Source organism: Sapajus apella, unplaced genomic scaffold (assembly GCF_009761245.1).
Source record: "Sapajus apella isolate SASKATOON/1434 unplaced genomic scaffold, GSC_monkey_1.0 scaffold25, whole genome shotgun sequence".
Taxonomy (NCBI): domain Eukaryota; kingdom Metazoa; phylum Chordata; class Mammalia; order Primates; family Cebidae; genus Sapajus; species Sapajus apella.
This window is the reverse complement of record NW_022436965.1, coordinates 16,737,735-16,754,218: the sequence shown is the minus strand read 5'-3', so window position 1 is coordinate 16,754,218 and position 16,484 is coordinate 16,737,735.

Sequence of the window (16,484 nt, the reverse complement as noted above, 5' to 3'; positions counted from 1 at the left end):
CTAGACCTATACATTTTTTTTTTAGGGAGAGAACAATTTTGTTAGAAAAAACATCTTAATCAACCACTTGAAACATGGCCAGCAATGAGACTCTGAAATTATAAGACATCAATGAAAACCTGGAAAGCCAAGTTGTAAAAAGCCAGAGTCCCATAGAGGGTGAGTATTGATTTCTCTCCTTGCCTGACATTATCACAAAGCAGTTCTGGGCACGAAGATGAGATCTCACCTCCGCCTGCACCTCCCTCTTTTCAGCTACCACTCCATCCTTTACAGATTCACCTACGCACACTCACACATGCACACACACCATACGCTTTTCAGGAAGAAAGCTACAGGCTCCGATTGATTAGAAAGTCTACTAGTTGTGCTTTATTACTTCCTCTTTACTCTCTGAACTTTAAAGGAACACATTTCCATAAAGTTGAAATCATTTCAATGAGGTGCATTACCTTTCTAACTGGGAGTGTGGGTGCGGGAGAAGCACTTCTTCTTTTAATGCTGAAGACTCCACTCAGTCATTTGAGCTCCAGGAAGCTTCCCTGGCCACCCATAAGTTCAGGGCCCCTCTTCTGAGCTCCCAGAACACCCACTTCACACCTACGCTACAGAACACACAGCCAAGGATGGAAATTATCCAAGGGTTTGTGTCCATTGCTCTGCTCAGGCACGCAGGGCCCCTGACTTCCTCATCTAGGTATTCTCAACACCTCCATCAGCAGCTGGCAGGCAGCAGGGCTGTTGTTACCGAGCTGCTGTGGCACCAATGGCTCTATGACTGAATCTGAACATCTTCCCTGGAGAAAAGCACTTGCTTGTCGAGGGAGGAACGGGGGTCTGAAATGCTAACCCCTCCCCTACAGTATGGGCGTGTATACAGTACACCTTCCAAAGCCCAGAGCAGCATTCTTATTACATCCCGGAAACCCCCTGGTCAGGGGCTTTTGGGGTGACATCCAATATGTAAATACCAGGGTCAAGTCCTGCTGAGTGGCACAATAGTGCCACATATGAAAGTTCCACCAGCAGCAGAAGGCTCTTTCATTAGTCATTTCGCGGCACGCAGCTGTAAGGAATCTGGCGCAGCTTGATTTGGCTGGGAGGAGTGCATTTTCCACTTGTAGGCGTCTTGAAAACTTTCATACTAAAAGAAAAAAAATTAACGTCAAGAAAATCATCATAGTCCAAAATGAGAGGCCAAAAATTGAAGGTGGAGAACCAAGGTGGCAAACAATGGAGAGATGCCAAGACTCAGGCTTCCACCAGGACCCTACACTGACTCACAGATGTGTAATGGCCATGGCAAGCCTTGCGTGTAAACAGTGATCCTCACATGTCCCAGAGGTAGTGGCTGTCAGAGCCTGGACAAACGCCAGGCAGTATTCTAAGGTTGAACACTGCTGTGGTTTCTATACGTCTCCCAAATTTCGTGTGCTGGAAGCTTATGATATTTGAAGGTAGGGCCTTTGGAAGGTAATTAGGAGTAAGTCAGGTCGTGAGTGTGTGGCCCCACCATGGGACTGGCGGCTTTATAAGAAGAGTTGGAGTGACTTGAGCAGGCATGCCTGCTCTTGCCCCTTCGCCATGTGATGCCCTCTGCCATGTGAGGATGAGCAAGAAGGCCTTCACCAAATGCCAGTGCCATGTCCTTGGACTTCCGAGCCTCTAGAACTTCAAGCAATAAATTTCTTGCCTTTATAAATTATCCAGTCGGTAGTATTCCGTTACAGCAACAGATGATGGATGATGTAGTAGTCTGTAACAGCCACAGACAGGCATGATTTGGGGTACAGAGAAGGAAAACTGAGAGGTCACAGAAGAGAGAGGAGAGTGGAAGCTGGGGAAGAGGCACTGATGGAAGCAGCTTCCGCCCTTCCCTGCAGGGCTTGGAGAGACTCAGGAGGACGCAGGGGAGAATAAAAGGAAGTGGCCCTGCTTGCCGTGGCTGGGTCAGGGTCAGGAGGCCTGGACAGCTTTATGTCCCTTACGAGTTTTTTAAGATTTTTTCAAATAGATTTACTATGAATCCTAGAGCTAACTCGACTGATAACCTTACCCTGGACTCCCTCCTGATTTTGACCTTAGTTTGTGTGTGTGTGTGTGGGATGACAGGCTGCGGTCCGAATGGAATGCAGTTTGCCTGTCCTGTGCCGGCATCACTGCACTGCCTTTCCCCCGATTTTTACCTCATGATATATTTATGCATTTAAAACATGTTTATTGAGGGAACTGCATGAAGCAGAATGCAGTAAAAAGCACATTTTTTTTTCTTTTTTCTTTGTCCTTTCATCTCTTCTCTCTGGATTTGCCTTGTCCCTGCACTTGAGATGAAAGCTAAGCAATAGCACGGATTTTCTAGCCACTCTGAGCCATTAAATTAAGAGGCTCTTTAAAAAAAAAAACAAACAAACAAACAAACAAACAAAAAAAAAAAAACAGTGAAAAACAGTCCACTGTAATAGTACTCAACCTGAAGCTTCTCCCCTCTCAGGCTCCTTCGCTTCGGGTTTGGAAACTCGGTACCAAGGAGGAAGGCATGGGCTTCGCCGTCTTCTCTCCTCCTCCTCTCGTAGCCAGCTGCTAATTCTCAAGCCTCAAGCTGTGGGAGAGAGGGAACTTGGGGGAAGACACAGTAGTGCACGACTATTTCAGTCTCGGCACAGCCTTGGTGCCTTGTGGATTTAGTAGATTTTGCAACGCTTTCCTCTACAGCAGCGCTTAGGCACATGGCAGTTAAAGCATATGGCCACCAGGTGGCAGTAAAGGCCTTGTTTCCTTGCCATTAGACCCTATCACCCGGTTTTATGTTTCTTTAAGGCTGGGAGGGATGGCTCATGCCTGTAATCCCAGCACTTTGGGAGGCCAAGGCAGGTGGATCACGAAGTCAGGAGCTCAAGACCAGCCTGGCCATGATGGCGAACCCCACTCTCTACTAAAAATACAAAAATTAGCCAGGTGTGGTGGCACGCTCCTGTAATCCCAGCTACTCAGGAGGCTAAGGCAGAGAACTGCTTAAACCTAGGAGGTGGAGGCTACTGTGAGCCGAGTTCGGGCCACTGCACTCCAGCCTGGGTGACAGACTGAGACTCCCACTCAAAAAAAAAAAAAAAAAGATAAAGTTAAATATGCAGTCTCTCTCTTCCCCAAATTATTACTAAGTTTAATATTATTCCCAGATCATGATCATATTACCTTCCCTTAGTTTAGAGTCAGAAACTTTTCCCCAAAGGCTCCCTGTATGGCCGGTTGCCATTTAAAGACCTTTATTAATAATAACTATTATACTAATAATATCCATTTGTTTTTGACTATACACCAATTACAGTCACTACTTATGTGTCGACTACACACAGACTCCACACTGTGAGAAAACCCAATTGTGGCATGATTTTATCCTCACACCACCTCTTCAAGATAATTACTCATGCCACCACCACTGCCCCTGCCCCATTTAGGGTTGCCAGATAAAATATCGGACACACAGTTAAATTTAAATTTCAGATAAACAACAAATAATGTTCTAGTATATGTCCCATGCACCATTAGTGACATATTTATTGCGTGGGGCATAAATATTTTATGGAACATATTTATACTTTAAAAAATGTTTATCTGAAATACTACTTTAACTGGGCATCCTAGATTTTTGTTTGCTAAATTTGGCAACGCGACCCCCATTTTATGGATAAGGAAACTGCACCTCCAGGAATGGTAAGCAATTTAATGAAGGCTAAGAGCTGGTAAGCAGCATTGTCTGAACCCCAGACCTTCTGAAGGTATGCAGGTTCCTTCCACACCATCCTGCCCCTCGTTGTTGTCCAGAGAATTCTTCTCTGCCAGTTGCTGGTAAAATAATCTGGCATCCTCAGGTAAAATAATCCTTGCCATTGCTCCCAACTAAACAGAAGAAAAGCTTTTCTTCCCAGCCAAGAAGGATTCACTGAAAGACGAATTCCCATGACTGACTTTCCCAAATCTGTCTTCCTTGTCAATTTATCGTTTTTGGAAAAAAACAATTGAAAACCTCCCTTGTTTTTTTCCACGCTGATATTCACATTTTTATAACTCTTTCAAGGCTACCTCTAGTAAACTGAAATGTAAATACAACCGTTCATCCCAATTTGTTCTTCTGGCCTAAGTACCTGAAACATAGTACAGTAATTTAAAACTACACATAAAGAAAAAACAAAACAAAATAAAACTGTCATGTCATCGCACTAAGAGGAGATCAAATGTCGAGTACTTTTTGTTGTTGGTTTTTTCCCAGCCATATCTTCCAGTATTTGACGATGACAGACTTAGTCAACTTGTATTCCACTCCTGCATCATAGGACAATAAAGCCATGTTACAGTCCCACGGCTCTGCCAGAACACTACTCCCTCAAAATGTCAAGGTTAGTCCCTAGCAGGAATAAAGTGGCAAAAAAGGAACGTTCAAAGGAGTTTATACATGCAAAGTGCTCAGAACAGTGGCAGCCAAATAGTAAGTGCTCAGCAGATGTGAGCTGGTGTTATGATTAACACCTAGAGACATTACTAATGGCCAGACCAGGAAGTGGCTTTGTATTAATAACTAACAAGCCATAAACAATGCAGAATGAGAGAGAAGGAATGGTGGTGCCCGGAGCGGGGAAAATTTAGGACTGGGAGGGAACGGAGAAAGGCCATTCATTCATTCACAACCATGTCATGAGTGAGTGCTATGTGCCCGTCTTGAAGGACCAGGGAGCCAGTGAAAAAGACAGGTCTTTGTAGTATGGTGTGATAATTGTGCACTGAAGAGAGCAATGCCCAGTACAGCATGGGAGCACAGAAAAGGGGAACCTAAGCCAGTCTAGGAGGTCAAAATGAGGTCAGGGAAAGTTCGCAGAGTGAAACTTCAGCTGACTGTTACTGACCCAGTGACTCTGACCAGCTTAGGCTGAGAAGATGGCACATTCCAAGCAGTGGAGGCAACAGCAAGAAAGGTGCAGACTTAAAATAACAAAGCGTGTGCAGAGGACAGGAGGCAGTTCAGTTCCCCTCTCCCTTGAAAGCCAGCCAGTTACTGGGCAATTTATAGTTACCAGAATGACAGAGCACCCATCCGTGGTCCCCAGCACAAGGACGTACAAATGCAAGACTTCTCCCATCTTCAACCAACAGGAGCAAGACAGAGGACACCACCAGATGAGAGTTGACATCGTGGAGAAAGGAGGTTTGCCAGCTTCATGTATTAACCACTGAAGAGATGTTACATGTTGTATCTTTTATTTATTTATTTATTTATTTATTTTTATTTTTATTTATTTATTTTTTTTGAGACAGAGTCTCGCTCTGTCACCTAGGCTGGAGGGCAGTGGTGCGATCTCGGCTCACTGAAACCTCCACCTCCTGGGTTCAAGCGATTCTTCTGCCTCAGCCTCCTTACATGTTATATCTTAATTAAGTTATTAATATCACTTGCAAAGAAATTCATTCCCACCAATACATGGGGCTTTCCCATTAATCCTCATACACACCCTCCAACATAGATTTCATCATTCCCATCTTACATATAAGAAAATGGATTTCCAAAGGGATTAAAGGATTTATCTCAAAATTATATAGCCAATAACAAGAAGAGTAGAAGCTGATCTTCAACGTTGTGTATAATTTCATTCCCCTTCTTTTCCACCTCTTTAATTAAAACACAGCCTTCAAGACCCTGCTTGAATCCCACCTCCTCTGCAAAGCTCTCCCTGCCTTCCCCACAGCATATGACAGAGAGCCTTTCCTATACCAAGTATGACTAACAATGACTATTTGATGACTAAAAATGATGACCAAGTGGCAATTGTCAGCCTGTGTGGGTGCCTTGTGACCCCTGGGTAAAGGGGTGACTGCAGTGGTCTGGACTCAGGAAAGAGTCCTCTACGAAGGACTAGGCTTTGAGCCAGGTCTTGAAGAAATTGGGAGCTGTAAACTGGTGGGAGCAGGTGGGGTAGGAAGGAGAACATCCCACAGGTGATGGAGAACTAACAATTTGTACAAAGACACAAAATGAAGAAGCAAAGTGAAACAAAACTATGCCTATCTTCTATGCCTCTGGCTTTAATATTATCCTTGGCAAATCCTTTATAATTATATAGTGTCTTCATCTGTTTATGCACTATAACAAAATAGCTGAGACTGGGTAATTTGTAAACAATAAAAAATGTATTTCTCACAGTTCTGGAAGCTGGGAAGTCTAAGATCAAGATGCTGGCAGGTTTGGTGGCTGGAAAGGGCCTGGTCTCCCCTTCCAAGGAGGTACCTTGAACACTGTGTCCTGACACGGTGGGAGGGACAGAAGGGCAGAAAGGGGGATGAAATGTCCTCATGGCAGAAGAGCAGAAGAGAACAAACCTGCTCCCTCAAGCTCTTTTATAAGGACCCTAATTCCTTTCAGGATGGCTCTGCCCTCAGGATTTAATCACCTTCTAAAAAGCCTGTCGTCTTAATACTGTCACATTGGTGATTAAGTTTTAACATATGAACTTGTGAATTTTTTTCGTTAGTGGTTACTTTTTAAAAAGGAATTATTATCTATAGAACTACATATTGAAATATTTAAAGAAGAAACAACATATCACCTGGGCACTGTGGCTCACGCCTGTAATCCCAGCACTTTGGGAGGCCGAGGCGGGTGGATCACGAGGTCAAGAGATCGAGGCCATCCTGGTTAACACGGTGAAACCCTGTCTCTACTAAAAATACAAAAAATCAGCTGGGCCTGGTGGCGCATGCCTGTAATCCCTGCTACTCAGGAGGCTGAGGCAGGAGGCGGAGGTTGCGGTGAGCCGAGATCGCGCCATTGCACTCCAGCCTGGGTAACAAGAGCGAAACTCTGTCTCAAAAAAAAAACAAAACTTAGCTGGGCATGGTGGCGCACACCTGTAATGCCAGCTACTCGGGAGGCTGAGGCAGGAAAATAGCTTGAACGCAGGAGCCGAAGGTTGCAGTGAGCCAAGTTTGTGCCACTGCACTCCAGCCTGGGTGACAGAACAAGACTCTATCTCAAAAAAATAATAATATCAAGTTTGCTCCAAAATAATACAGGGGAGAGGATGTGTGTAAAACAAGGTCAGGCCACATGCCACAAATCGTTAAAGCCGAACAAAATGTACATGGGGATTTATTACACTACTGTATCTACTTTTACGTATCTATGACTCTTTTCATGTTAAAACATGTCTTTTTTTAAAAAGAGTCTTATGAAAATATCAGGTTTCTATGAAAAATGCTTATTTTTCCAAAAGAGGGAAAAGAGACTGGCCTCCCTCTTTCCTATATTTCCTCACCTCTCCAAATCTGCTCACATTTGTCACAGGCATGTCCTCCCCACCCAAACAGAAAAGAAAAAGTGCCCAGAATTCTTGCACCATCTGTTAGGTGCTAAATACGTCAAAAGAGTTCTAGTTTAAAATGTGTGGCACTCACTCGTGAAGACAGAGAAGCTGAGAGGGCACCCCGTCTGTTGTTAGATGCTGCTCTGCTCATTCTCCATGGCCAAAGAGGAACTGGTCCTCAAGAGACAGATCCAGGACTGAGCGCAGGCTATGCCCCAACCTCCACCAGCTCTGAGGGAAAAGACCCTTGGGGTCTGCACCTGTGAATGGCAGCGCCCAGCACTGTGCCTGCCACGTGGTGGCGCTCTATACATGTTTGAGAAGGGAGAGAGGAAGTTGATTTAGTGGGTTTAGTTTTTAAGTGGGTATGAATAAAAGGTGACCTTTTGCAGTATCTTCTAATCCTCCATATATATCGTTGTTGCAGAAGGAAAACTTAAGTGAGAATGTAACTGCCAAGACCTCTTAAAGTGACATTGGTCATAGCAAATGTAGGAGTGTCCTGTCTTAGAACTTTTGGGACGTGCTGGGCTGACACTGTCAGCTGCTGCTTTGTAAAAATAAGCCCTAGAATTAGATAGCTACTCTTTATGACGCCCACTCAAGTGCTATCTTTTATTTTTAACCTTTATCACAGTCCTCAAGATAGAGTGTGCAGGGTCTCGCCCACAGCTGCTGAGTCAAACCCTAGCCAGCTCCACCCTTCCTGCTCCCAGCTGCATTCAGCTAAAAAGGGGCTGCAAGCTCCCTATGCAAAGGAACGTGGGGTCTGAGGCCACAGATGGTTGCAGGGAATCTAATACCCACACAGCACTGAGAAAGAACAGCTGCACCTGATTTGAATCTTCTTTATTTACTCGGCTAGGCACTTAACACACACAAATAACATCTAGTTCCATCTTATATGCACAGAATTCACAACTGCTTTCTTAGCTCACTCCTGTTGCTCAACAATCTTTTCTTATGCTTGCATGTTTAATGTAAACAAGTTTCACAGAGTCTTCCACTTTCTCCGTATCAAGTGATATTATGAACCTGTTGGCATGGTTAGTTGAGACAACAAACATTTAATAATTGTGTGGGTCAGGAGGGGGAAAGCCAGAGAAATGCTTATAGCAAAATCAAGGAAAAGTATTATACGGAAAAGGGATGTAATGGAGATTTCTCTATATTTTGTTGCTTTTTTGTTGCTTATAACTTGATAGTCACATTCACTAATAGATTCTTGGAAAAAAGTGTGTGCACAGCAAATAGGGCTTCGTTGAAATGGACACATTAGGATGAAGGGCCTATAGAGTTGTTCACTGCAGGAATTAATGTCACACTCTGTGTGTACAAATAATTGTATTAGGTGACAGGCAATCCCAACGTTTATATAATTTGTGCCATATATATCAGATGTAACTCAGAGGCCCTGTACTAACTCCTAGAAAAATCTCAAGACATTCTTCCCCCAGTGCCCACAGATCCCACAAACCCCTTGCATTCTAATTAAAGCTCTGCTGGGTTTAAGGCTAATTGGTAGTCAAATCCAGGCCTGTGAGAAAGCCTTTCTGTAAAACAAATAATCCATCTGTCATGCAAATAAGCAGCCTCCACAGTGGTAAATTTGAATTTCGAATGTTCACCTGTTATCTTAACAGTTCTTAGAATGTGGTTCAGCCAGTAATTGCTAGATCATTATTTTTCAGTTTTGCTCGTTGCCATCCTTCAAAGAGCTAAAGAGCATGCTATTTGTGTTGTTAAATTACTATTTTGTTGTTATGGACTTAAAGCAAATGAATCACTGTAGTTAAGTCTTTGGTTTTCTTTGGAGAATGCTTTTACAGTCTGAATAGTTTATAATACAACAATTTCTTTGAAAAAATATGTCGGTTTCCTTAAATAATAAGCTTCAGGTTAGGTCTGAAATTCAAGTTCCTTCTGGTGAAGGTCCTTGAAGATCTTTACACTCCATTGTTGAGGAAGTTGCTGGGCACTAGAGGGCGCTCTCAGCACACTGGGATGGGATTTGTTAGTTGCCCAGAATTGAGAGACAGGTGCTGATTGCTGGGCTTTGGGCCCTGTTGGGGGCCCCAAATCAGCCTGCAGAGAGAAGCCACCTCTGTGAGCCTGTATTGGCCCTGAGCTGTAAAGTGCCAATTCATCTGCCTCCAGTGAACCAGCTGAGCAAACCAACTGCTGAGCTTTCTCCCCTAGGGGAAACGGTGGCTGCTAAAAAGATTCTTTTTGCCATTACTACTCCTTTCTGAATAAAGTATTTCATGGTCAACAATTGTTCTCACATGTACTACCTTGCCTGCTGTCCTTCGCTGATAACATTCCAAGGTCTCAGGAGGAATGGAATACAATGCATGTTCAGGAATGTGTTGATGGTGATGTGTGATGAAGTTTAGAGTTGAATTTCAATCTTGCCCAAATGCTTACTCCTTGGTGACAGATCATGTGCTTACTTCCTCAGCAGACGACTTCTCCTCCAGCCTCACTTGTGACCAGTGATGTATCATGAATACAGGGCTGGTGTTGAAGCTCATTATGGAGCCCCACTGTCCAGAATACGTATTTGATGACAGCAGCAAAGAGAAATCAGCAGTGTGTAGCAATGCCCTGAGAGGACCTACAAGAACTGGGTGAAGGAAGCCATAGGATTGACAACGAATACCTAATGACTAAGGCCTAAGAGAGTGAAAGAAGAACAGGTCCTCCACAATTAGCACTTGGCACATAACAATGTGAAGCAGGATTAAAGATTTAAACATAAGACCTAACATCATAAAAACCCTAGAAGAAAACCTAGGCAATACCATTCAGGACGTAGACGTAGGCAAGGACTTCATGACTAAAACACCAAAAGTAATGGCAACAAAAGCCAAAATAGATAAATGGGATCTAATTAAACTTAAGAGCTTCTGCACAGCAAAAGAAACTATTATTAGAGTGAACAGGCAACCAACAGAATGGGAAAACATTTTTTGCAATCTACCCATCTGACAAAGGGCTAATAACCAGAATCTATAAAGAACTTCAACAAATTTACAAGAAAAAACAAACAACTCCATTAAAAAGTGGGTGAAGGATATGAACAGATACTTTTTAAAAGAAGACATTTATGCAGCCAACAAATATATGGAAAAAAGCAAATCACCACTGGTCATTAGAGAAATGCAAATCAAAACCACATTGAGATACCATCTCATGCCAGTTAGAATGGCGATCATTAAAAAAATCAGGAGACAACAGATGCTGGAGAGGATGTGGAGAAATAGGAACGCTTTACACTGTTGGTGGGAGTGTAAATTAGTTCAAACATTGTGGAAGACAGTGTGGCGATTCCTCAAGGATATGGAAATAGAAATACCATTTGACCCAGCAATCCCATTACTGAGTATATACCCAAAGGATAATAAAACATTCAATTATAAAGACACATGCATACATATGTTTATTGTAGCACTGTTCACAATAGCAAACACTGGGAACCAACCCAAATGCCCATCAAAAATAGACTGGATAAAGAAAATGTGGCATATATACACCATGGAATACTATGCAGCCATAAAAAAAGATGAGTTTGTTTCCTTTGCAGGGACATGGATGAAGCTGGAAACCATCATTCTCAGCAAACTGACACAAGAATTCAACATATGAATTTGAAGAGGGGAGGTACACAATTCATTTCATAGCACTCTGGTTTGGGTGGCAATTGTCTAAAAAGATCTAGTTGTTTTGGACTCAGCTGGTTGGCAATGAGCTGGTCTGTGGGTTGGACTGGATTCCTCACTGGAGAATAACCCCTCACCCTTTATCACCTGTTTATAGCATAATGCTAGGAAGTGATGTGTCTTGCTTCACATTGTTTTTGTTTTTTTAACGTGGGTAGGACTTTCTTTTTTAATTTATTTTTATTATACTCCAAGTTCTGGGGTACTTGTGCAGAATGTGCAGGTTTGTTACATAGGTATACACATGTCATGGTAGTTTGCTGCATCCATCCCCCTGTCATCTACATTAGGTATTTCTCCTAATGTTAGCCCTCCCCAAGCCCCCACTCCCTGCTGTCACTCCCCTAATGCCCTTACCCCCCACCCCAACAGGCCCCAGTGTGTGATGTTCCCCTCCCTGTGTCCATGGGTTCTCATTGTTCAACACTCACTTATGAGTGAGAACATGCGGTGTTTGATTTTCTGTTCTTGTGTCAGTTTGCTGAGAAGAATGAGAATAAATAAATAAGGAAGGAAACATCTCTTAAGAAATTGACTCTTGGCCAGGTGAGGTGGTTCAAGCCTGTAATCCCAGCACTATGGGAGGTCGAGGTGGATGGAACACTTGAGTCCAGGAGTTCCAGACCAACCTGGGCAACATGCCAAAAACCCATCTCTACAAAAAGTACAAAAAAGGTAATAGCTGCATATGGTGGCACGCACCTGTAGTCCCAGCTACTAGGGAGGCTGAGGTGGGAGGATCACCTGAGCCTGGGAAGCTCGAGGCTGCAGTGAGCTACGATCATGCCTCTGCACCTCAGCCTGGGCAACAAAGTGAGACCTCATCTCAAAAAATAAAATAAAATAAACTGACTCAGATTCAACTTTTGATTCATGACAAAGACTTCCAAGTTGTTATAGGTTGAATTTTGTCCCCCCAAAAATCATATATTGAAGTCCTATTTTCCCAGTACCTCTGAATATGGCCTATTTGGAAATAGGGTTGTTGCAGACATAGTTAAGATGAGACCATATCTGAGTAAAATAACCCCTAATTCAGTATGACTGGTGTCATTGTAAGAAGGGGAAATTTGGACACAGGCACACGTAGAAAGAGAATGCCATGTCAATACTGGAGTTATGCTACCACAAGTTACAGAATGCCAAAGATTGCCAGCAAGCTGCCCAAAGCTAAGGGACAGACTCCCTCACAGTCCTCAGAAGGAGCCAGCCCGGCTGACACTTTGCTGGTAAACAGTAAAGCCAAGTCTTTTGGACAATGGCATCAAATACCCCTATGGCGATGGGTCCAAAAAGTGATGGGAGACAGGCTTTTCCTACTAGAGATATTCATCAACAGATATGACCCAGAGAGCTGAAAAAGAACAAAAGGAGCAAATAAGAACGTTCAAAAACTTACTAAATAACAGCTATTTATTAGTGTGCGCTATGGACTGAATTGTGTCCTCCCAAAGTTCATACGTTGCACTCCTCACCTCCAGTGTGGCTGTATTTGGTGTAAGGATGTAACTGATGTTAAATGGGATCATGAAGGTGGACCCCAATGCAATAGGATTAGTGTCCTTGGAAGAGGAGACACCAGCGGGCTTACTGTCTCTCCCCGCCTAGTGAGCACATCTGCAAGACAGGAAGGAACCCTCACTAGGAACTGAACTGAACCTTGATCTTGAATCCCTCAGCCTCCAAACCTGTGAAAAAATAAATTTCTATTTCTGTTGTTTAGAACACCTTGTCTATGGTATTTTGTTATGTCAGCCCAAGCGGGCTAATACAGTATGCAAACAATTTTAAAATTTCTTATTAACAGCTATATTCAATAAAAGTTAATCTATATCTGAGGAAAGTTTTTTAAAGGTTAATAGTTGCTTATGAAAGGAAAGCTGTAAATTATTTGTTGCATCCTACCTTTAATACATGAGACATAAAACTTTACCTACAAAGTTATTTAGTGTCCTTTTCCTCGTTTCAAGGCAGTTTATTGTTTAGAAACAGAAAAGAAAGCCTAGTACACATCCCTAGCTATTTCTCAGGAAATATTCTCAGAAGTAGAATTACTAAGTTGAAGACTATGCATATTTTAAAGCTACTTGATAAATACTTCCAAAGTAGCCACCAAAAAAGCTTGAACCAATTTACACTCCACAAAGTGGAGCAGAGAACACAAAGGAGCAGAGAAATCTACTTCCACGTACACAAGCCACCTCTGAATTCCACGTTAAATTTGATGCCTGAGTTTGTTATCCTCCAGAAGCCGACCCTGAGACAAGGATTCAAGTGCAGGAAGTTTATCTGAGTAATACAGAAATAGGGATGGATATGGGTAAGTGGTAACCAGAAGCAAAGGCAGCCAACAAAGGGTGCACTACTAAGACACCTACCACAGTGGGCAACCGGAACTTAATCTTGCAGAGAAATTCTGGGAAGTGGTGCAGAATGCCCCAACATTATCCCACTTAAAGGGCTAAGGTCTTACATGACAGCTCCAAGAGTCATTAAGTGAGGGCTACTGAAGGAAAAGGGCAGGAGGCCTTCAGCAGTTTTGTTTTGTTTTGTTTTCTCTTTTGTTTTTTAAGGCCCTCAGGCATGGAGTTGCAAATATTGCCCTTAGAAGTCTCCTGGGGAACGTTGAAATGTCCAGGGATGTGCCCCAGCACTGACGGCATCTGCTACGCTTTGTCAACTTGACAGGGATAAAATGATAGGTTTTTGTGTAATGAAGAATTAACTTAGGTCTTTTGGCCACTGGAAAGGGAGCTCTAGCCCCCTGGAATGCCCAGCATGTTATGAGTGTCTTTGCTGGCCTGAGGGCTTCAGCCACCAGAGAGTCCAGAGATGTGATTTATAGTGGGAGCTTTGACCCTCTGGACATCAAAGGCTCAGGTGAGCATGCTGATTGGCAATACTCTGTATGTATTGTCACACCTCGTGGCCAGGAGGTAACACAATCCGTGACTCTGCAGAGAGAGGAAGATGGGAAGCCCTGGGCCTGGCCCCCTCCAGACTCTGCCCTGTGTCGCTTCCCTCTCCTGATTTTATTATCTGTGTCCTTTCACTATAATACAATTGTAAGCATAATAAAATTGCTTTCCTGAGTTCTGTATGTCATTCTAGTGAATTATCCAACCTGAGGGTGGCCACAAACAAGATCTCTTGGCTTTTTCTAAGTGTTTTAACTTTGTTAATTTTTTTTGTAGTAAATCGCTTATTATTAATGATTTCCTTATTAATTTAGTTTGTGGTAGCTTTAAGTTATTGTATAATCAGTTCTATCCGTCTTTTTCTTTATAAGCTTTTGTTTACTTACAAAGTTCTTTCTCACTGCAAAATTATATAGGCATTCATCTTTATTTTCAAGTTTTTTACAGTGTCATTCTCCCACATTTAACTAATTCCATTTGGAATTTGTTTTCTTGTACTTTTAGGTAAAAATCTATTGTGACTGTCCCCCAAACTGTTTCTCAATTCGCCCAATACCATCTTTTGCCTCACTGTAATTTTCCTCATTTTTGTCACATGCTAAATTCCCACATATACTAGGGTTCATGTGTGGTCACTCTATTCTGTTCCATCTATATATATTTCATCACTCTTGTCTTTAGTTTCTGTGGGCTTATAATACATATTAATATCGCATTGCATATATTTTTCCTACTTATTGTTCCTATTCAAACTATTCTTTATTTCCTTATTCTTCTACTATACAATTTTCTGTACCCCAAGAAAATGTTTTACTCAGAACATAAAAGAAAAATTAAAATCACATCAACTCCCATCACATCTGCCCCTCCCCAATAAAATCTTACTAGAGTTTTTTTATTGGAATTTCACTAAACTTAAATATTAATTTTGAGAAAATTTGTATATTTACAAAACTGAATCTTTCCATGCAGGAACATGGTATGTCCCCCAGTAAAAATAAATACATTTTCCTAGTAATTATATTTCTTTAATTAAACCCTGACTAAATTAGAAGGTATCTAAGTAGAAGACCCACATTGTCCACCAAAGTCTACTATGGGTTAATTCTGTTTCAAAAACATTAAGACCTATACATCATGAAAAAAATAAATAAATATATTTTATAAATTATATTACGTTGGCATCCTTCATACAGGTCTAGCAAGCTTCTTGTTAACTTCAAGGAGTAAAGCATTTTTATGGCTCTTAATACACACTGCCCCAGAAAATTTCCACTTCCACCAGCATCATATAAGATTGAATGGGCCCCCCTGCAAATTTGAGCAGATTAAAAAGTATCTCACTGGAGAGCTAAAGTGTACTTCTTTGACCACATATATTTATCAGCTGGTTGCATCTTTTTCTTTGTGAACGGTATCTGTTGCCTATTTTCTACACTTTGACTTACCAGGTACAAGTATTTTTTTTGCAGTATGTCATTTGCCTCTTAATTTTATTACATTTTCTGTTATATAGAATTAAAAAGCTTTCCATACTTGTAAATCTATTGTTTGTGATTTTTTTTCAGTGGCATTTATGCTTAGTGAGTCTTCCAATTCAAAGAGCATATTATATTTGTGCATATTTTCTTCTATTTATTTATATGTTCTACTTCTTTTATATCTCATGTTTAAGGTCTGAAGAAAGCTGAAAGATCAGAGTCTTGTCCAAGCTCATGTGTAACAAGTATAGACTGAATAAAAGTCCAAGATCATCTGCCTCCAACCTCAGAGCTCTTTGCATAATTTTCATTTAGCAGTATCTTCATCTACCTACCATGTAGCAAATAAATGAGGCTTCAAGAGCAACATAAAACACAACCCCAAACGAAAGAAGTTAAATAATTGCACCTATAAAACAATCTGAGACTGCCCCACCCTATTAGTACAAGCTGAGTGAGTGACAGGCTGCATACAGAGAGAGAGAGAGCTCTGTACACCAACAGCCAGGAGCTGTCACCGAAGGTAGATCTGAATTCTGCAGATCCAGTCCTGGAGGAGTAGACTGAGTTCACTGTATCCCAGCTGAGCTCATCTCTTCAACTTTCACAGATGAAGGCATTTCAGAACAAAGAGCTTCTTTCCTAATCAACCACATAATGTACATGCAAATGTCTTACATTGTTACAGTGTGCTACAGAACGCCTAGCTCCAATTATTTCTTGATCAGTCCTGTACCCTCTTGTTTCTTTCTTCTGTTCTGCTATTTACTACCTATAATGGTCAATTCCTAATGACTCGGCAGCACACAAAATTTTTCTCCTCCAGAATCCTCAACATCTCAAGATTAAACTCTGCCATCGTGAGTACGCTACAGTCCTTTGGATAGCACACCAGCAGCCCAGCCTCTGCCCCCACTGCAGCAGGGGTTAAAGGGGCCCAGGGGCTCCTACCCATCTCCTCAGAGAATGAATGCCCTGAGTGGCAGCCTGTGGCCTCAATCCTACTATCCCTCA